The sequence below is a fragment of the Echinops telfairi genome, unplaced genomic scaffold (genome assembly GCF_000313985.2).
Source record: "Echinops telfairi isolate 266 unplaced genomic scaffold, ASM31398v2 ScPeMD7_22;HRSCAF=79, whole genome shotgun sequence".
Classification (NCBI taxonomy): Eukaryota; Metazoa; Chordata; class Mammalia; order Afrosoricida; family Tenrecidae; genus Echinops; species Echinops telfairi.
The window spans coordinates 10,574,848-10,581,487 of NW_022103919.1; the positions used below are offsets into that span (position 1 = coordinate 10,574,848).

Genomic DNA, 6,640 nt, shown 5'->3' on the forward strand with positions numbered 1-6,640 from the left:
TCCCTCAGGACCAATAATGAGAGTAGTGATACCATAAAGGGTAGGGGGATGGTGGGAGAGATAGGGGATGGAACTGATTGCAATGATCAACATATAACCCAACTCCCAGGGGTTACGAACAACAGAAATGTGGGTGAAGGGATACAGCAGATGGTGCAAAATATGAAAATAAATATAATTTATAAATTACCAAGGGTTCATGACGGTGAGTGAGTGAGGGGGCAAAAAGAGCTGATACCAAGGGCTCAAGTAGAAAGAAAATGTTTTGAAAATGATGATGGCAACATATGTACAAATGTGCTTGACACAGTGGATGTATGGATGGTTATAAGAGCTGTAAGAGCCCCTAATAAAATGATATGTTAATGGAAAAAAACGAATCTTATAAAGTATCTTCTTAAAATGTATAGAAGATTGCCTGTTATGCTGACGTTTCCCCCTCACATCCTAACATGCTAGACTCTTACCTCCCATCTGAGTTTTATATTCAGATGCTTGGTAAGAAAAAAAAAGTCCCCACCACAGTCATTATATTTTGGGGATAGGATTAGAAATGCAATTGTTACCTAGACAGCATTTATCACCACACTTCGCTTCAGGGTCTATTTTTCCTTTGGCTTGAACTGCATCCTGCCCAATCCATCTGGTCAGCATTTAGTGAGCATCTCTTCTCCACAAGGATCTATGTGAGGCTCAAAAAATCCAAAGGTACACGGCCCATCCTCAAGAAACTTAAAGTGTTGCTGAGATAATAAAACTTGAAGGGAGGCAGGGAGAGCCCAGCCATTTGCGTTGATGGAGAGAAGAAACAGCTCAAGGTCAATGCTTCAGAGCATATAGAAGCTCGTCCAAGGGCAAGTTACGTTTCACACTATGGATTCTCCTTTATCCGAATATTTCTCAACGTAGTATTTGAAAATGAGCCTTCTAAGTCGGAAAGCACCCAAAACAAAGAGTGGCTGCCTGTCCCAAGCAGACTTGAACGCATCAATGACTGTGAAGGGTCCAAGGGCAGGTAAAAGTGTTCTGCTGCCCCAGAGGTCACCGTGGGTCAACATCAAGGACACCTGACCACAGCAGTTCTCCTCTATAGGACATGCAAGTCCTCAGAGGAATCATAACTACTGCTTCTACTCTAACCAGTGAGTATAAATCATTCAAAACATACTTGGCCATTCAACTCTCAACATTCTGAGAGCCGATCTCACAGGGGGTGGATGGACATTTTAAAAACCAACACACTGTATTATACTATCAAGTATAAGAGATAGCACCTAAAGTTTGTCCTTGGATGTACGCTTGCTTCAAGTTAATTTCCTCAAATTTTTATGTTTATTTTGCACCACTTCAATGGTATTTTGTGAGCCTCACATAGATTTGACCAGGAAGATTCTTTTTCCATCCCCCTCTTCCACACACACCACACGATTACATTTTGATAGGATGCTGCAGTAAAGATTTCTAATAATAGATTTTTTTAACTCTCTGCTACCTGATGTGCGATATTAAAAGGCACAATTTTTAAATGTGTATTCCATGTCCATTGAAAATGGAAGTAAAATCCCTGAGTTCATCTCGCTAGAAAAATTATAATTACTTTAACAGCATATCAGATAACCCTTCTATTTGATGAACTTTACAGGATTTTTCACTAGTGAGTTTCAGCATTCTATTGAATTATTCTTTTTTATGGACCCTAGCACTAGATTGCTTTTTAAGCTACAAATCAAAATAGCCTGCTATGATTCAAGAGCCCAAGAGATTCTCTATTTATTCCATTTTTTGAATTGGAAGAAGCACGTACCATAATGATGGAAATGGATTAGATCTTGCTCAAAGCTTAGTTGCAAACTTGACATCCAACTGCGTTTCCTGTCAGTTTCTTTTCCCTGGGGCGTCTGTCTGTTCACTTCATTCTTTGTGGGTCTTGGTGTGTGTGTGTGTGTGTGTGTGTGTGTGTGTGTGTGGGTGTGTGTGCGCGTGTGACCTCTGACAAAGGACAAGAAATGGGCACGTTGTATTACCTTCTTTCTGTGCCCCCTGTGCTGGAAGACTGAGACTGTTTTGAAGTGGGTAGTTGACAGATTCACTATGTTCTATCATCAGACACGAACTGGGAGGAAGTAATGAGAGAAAGAAAAGCAGAGGGTAAACCCAGCTACATGAGAGGAGGAGACAACAGAGAAGGAATCAGAATCGCAGGCCAGAGTGGGGGGGTCACTGAGTTTAGGCCCACTTAGATTAGAGACTCCTGTGACACAGATGAGCAGTTTGAAACCACCCAGTGTTCTACACCTGTCGGGAGTTTCAGCTTCGGAAACACAGAGGGCCAGTGCCGCCCTGTCCTATAGGGCCACTGTTAGCCCAATGGGAGGGCGTTTGGTTTGGTTTGGGTGGGGTAGTGAGTTAGGAATTGGGCTGCTAGCTCCAAGATCAGTCGGTCAAGGTCAACAGCAGCTCTGTGGGTAAGAAAATGCCCTGTCTGCACCCTAAAGACTTGCAGCCTCAGTAAGTACAGAGCAGTGCTACTCCGCCCCAGAGGTCACTGTGAGCCTGAACCACCTCTGTATCCATGGGTTGGGTTTTGGAGGATGGATTATGTTTCTTTCTTGCAACCAAGGTTTTAAAAATGGTATGTCATAACACATTGCTGAACAATGAAATGCAGTTAGTGAGTCAAAAGCCACATTGATATTTCAGTAGAAGACAAACTATCAGACAGTATTATTTTGAGCAACTTTTGTTTCAAAGTTTTATCACATGTATGTTTTCTGGGTCTTGATATGCAATTGAATGTTTACTGAAAATTGTCCAAAAATGTTTGCCAACACTTCGAAGAGTTAATTTTTGGAGGCCATAGTAGCTGTAGGCCAGGAGGGGACAGTGGTGGTGGGGCGCAGGCACTGGCAGGGTCACAGATGGCTGGCTGGGTCGTGCTGGTGTCCAGGAGAGAGAGAAGAAAACCAGGAGGTGGCACTGATATAGAAATCTGTTCAAGAATATAGACATGACAACCGCAGCAGGTTCAAATCTCTCAGCCATAAGACAAAGTGGCCGCTTCCTACGGATTTTTCTCTACTATGTACAGAGAGCCAATGTCCGTTACTGGAATTGTCTTGGTGTGAGCTGCCTGCCTGCCCCATCCGGCGATGTGCTAGTTGAGAAAGAAGGCTGGTACACTCTTTGGCTGACTCATAGCATGTGACGCCAACATGGCATCAAGCTGTACTCTGAGGCTAGGGCTCCAGGACAAAATAAAAATGATTAAAAAGTATTTTTTATTCCCTTCCACCAGGGTAGAATATTTGAAAAACTAAGCACAAGGGAAAATATGTATCCCCCACCATCCCAATCTTACAGATAGCCGCCATTAACATTTCACCTATTTTACACACCTATGTGCACACACGTGTACACACAGAGACACTTTATCCACATAAACTGTATGTAGAATCTGAAATCTTCATATTTGTGCATTTAATTTGCTCCTTTCCTTTGGTCTTCTGCCCGCTTTCCATTGTCCACTCCCCAATCTGGGTTAAACACAGGCGGGGCAGGTCAACAGATTGAGAATTGAGTATTCAATTAATTCTTCACCCTCGGTTGGAGTCAATGTCTCTTTGAAGAGAGATGCTTGCAAGGAAAAGTGATGGGATTCATGAATTTTTCTTTCTTTACATTTTGGACAAATCCCTGGGGTGGCCTGACTCCCACGCTCTTCATAGGGTGCACACACACATAATGATGGCGCTCGCCTGATGCAAGCCTTCCACTGCCATTCAAGGAACACTGTCCACCTACTTCTCTGACCTGCCCAAATATCCAATGGTTGGATGACACGTCCAGCGTGTCTTTGCAATGACACGGTAGAAACGGAAGAACAAATCTTTACTTTTCTAATGTGTATTTCCTGTGCCCAATCCAGAAACCATACACTTGCATATGGTGCAATATTTATTAAAAAATGAAAAACTCAGGGATTCCCAAATGTACAGCTGTTCGGTATCTTATGAATTCTACATTTCTGTTTTACAGTTTCCTTTCCCACAATGCTCTATGTAAGCACCCATTTTATAAGTCCAGCAATGCATTCTAAATTAGGCTTGGAGCAAATGAAATACAAAAATTCGAATATATCTATTACACTGTTGAATAACAGTGAGGCAAAGGTGGAGAATATAGGCTTTTGAATGTTGACTACTACAGCAAATGCCCCCCCAAATTTTCTTTCTTTCTTTCCCTTCTTTTCTCGCAAGAGCCCCAAGAATTGTTCAGTGGCTTGATTCTTCCAACTCAGCAAGGCCTGCACATGCACAAACATTGTCTTTCTACAGTCACATAGACTTTATACTACAAGCAAACATCAAGTCACTGAAAGGCAGTTGGTCATCATTCTACGCAAACGTTTAGACAATAGAGGCAAATATATGGTGTTTGTATCCGGAATGTAGAACCAATCGGCTTCACTTATTCAAAGTTGGTGTGAATGAAAAAATTCCAAATCAGTTCCTTTTCCCACAAAACTGAATAATAGCTGCTTAGGCTTACAAAAGAGATTCTGAAACTAAGTGGTTTTCAAAATGACTTCTGAATCATCACAATATTTTAAATAAGTGATCAATTCATAAATAAGAGTCACTGGCAGGCATTTCTAATGCATAGCAATCCTACAGAGAGTTTCAAGGCTTTAATCTTATGGGAGCAAACAGTCTCATTTTTTCCCCACGCGGCAGCTGGTGGGTTTGATGTACTGAGCTGGTCTTGTAGTTCTCAGTCCATGGTGACAACACCACCAGGTGTCTGTAAAATACACTCTGAAATGGGTTTGGAGATTGAAGGCAATTTAGTGTGCCTTGGTGGTGCAGTGGTTATGTGTTGGGCTGCTGACTGCAGGGTCAGCAGTTTGAAACCACCAGCCCCTCAGGGGAAGAATGATGAGACTTTCTTTCTACTCCCGTTTAATTAAAGGGTTCTACTCTGTCTGATAGGGTCATTCTGAGTCAGAATCGACTTGATGTCATTTAAGCAACTCTTTAAAGACTATATTCTCTCTAGTTCAGCATCAACTTGTCCTTAAGAAAGAACTAAGAAAAGCCCCTTTTTCAGGTATATTTCAGAAAGCATTAGTCACAGACGCTCTGAAAAAGCAGCTCCTGTTATTTCAGTCTACGTAACTCACTGGGAATCACTGTGTACAAGCCTCCATTTGTGTGTGATATAAAACAACCAATACATTTAGTTAAGACAATATAACCATATAAGGAATATACCATGCCTTAGGCCATACCTAAATTAGCGTCCATGTATTATTGAAGTGTTAATATGGCTGCTTTTTTATCACTTCCATAAAGATTCTGGAAGCCTAAAAGAGTGCTGATTTACTCCTTGTGTTTCATTGCATTTTAAAATATGCATAAGCTTTGTGTCACTGTACTGAGACAGAATAGGAGAAGCAGTTTAAGGCCAGTTAATGTTTAACTTAATTTTTTTACCTTCTGATCTTTGGCCTTCAACTCAAACCAGAAATTGAACTTACTGTCATCGAGTTGATTTAGACTCATGGCAACCCTATAGGTCAGCAGCCCTATCGGAAATAGCTCTTTAAGGGGTGGAAAAATCTCATTTTTCTCCCATGCTGCTGCTGTTGGTTTCAATGGCTTACCCTGCAATGAGTAGCCCAGTGTGAAACCTTGGCTCATTTATTACACACGGTGGTCACAGGCTGGGAAGAAAGGACTGTACTGATCTGAATTAGACAAGAAATGATGAGTCATCAATTGCTAACATGAGGAAAATTCCAATATAGCGTGGCAATTTGTTTACATAGTAACACATCACTGAGGTCTTGAGAAGTATTATATAATGGGAAAAAAAAATCTGGTGGTAAACATCGGACAAAGCAAACCACTAGCGACATTAGAAATTACCTGTTTAGTTTAAAATCAACAGCAGCAAGACAGAGGCAGCCTCTGGATGGGATCAAAATAAAGTAGTGACTGAATCAACGGGCTCAAGCTCTCTTGCTGTTGGATTCTGGGCTTTAGAAGAAGAAAGATAGACTGGTGCCTTGTGGAACTGGTCAAGGAGTTATGAGGAGCTCCAGAAAGGATGTAAAGAACCCAACTGGACCCACCATTCTAATGGAAGACATGTGGGAACTGATAGCAACTCTCTGAGCTAAGTGGAGGGCAAACAAGCAATAAAAGAAGTTAGAGCCGTGGTCTGAGGCTAGGTCTCGATGAGCTTATGCATCAATGAGCTCGTGCTATACACGTAGGAGGGAAAGAACACTGCTTGATTCAAACAAAAGTGCGTGGTAGATAAGTCTTATTTTGTGCCTGTCTTTATCATAAGCATTGGCATGGAATTTACAAATAATTTGAAGAATACGTTGCTTCCCAAGAAAATACTCCTTACCTGAGCTTCCTTTTGGAAGGTGAGGACTAACACCAACTACCGTGTTTCCCTGAAAGTAAGACATCCCTCCCCCAAATAAGACCTACTTACAGTTTTGCCTCTCGCTGAAATATAAGGCATTGCCCTGAAAATAAAACCTCCCTGAACATAAGGTCTCCCTGATAATAAGGCCCCCCGAAGCTACCGTAACTCTGGACTCTGGACCGTAGCAGCGGGCGCCTCC

General features: G+C 41.8%; 1 protein-coding gene across 1 annotated transcript in view; it reads right to left on the minus strand.

Moving 5' to 3' along the window:
- The window catches only part of LOC123521514 (transient receptor potential cation channel subfamily M member 3-like), a 386,500-nt gene that overhangs the window by 58,086 nt on the left and 321,774 nt on the right, over window positions 1-6,640 (minus strand). The window lies entirely within an intron of this gene.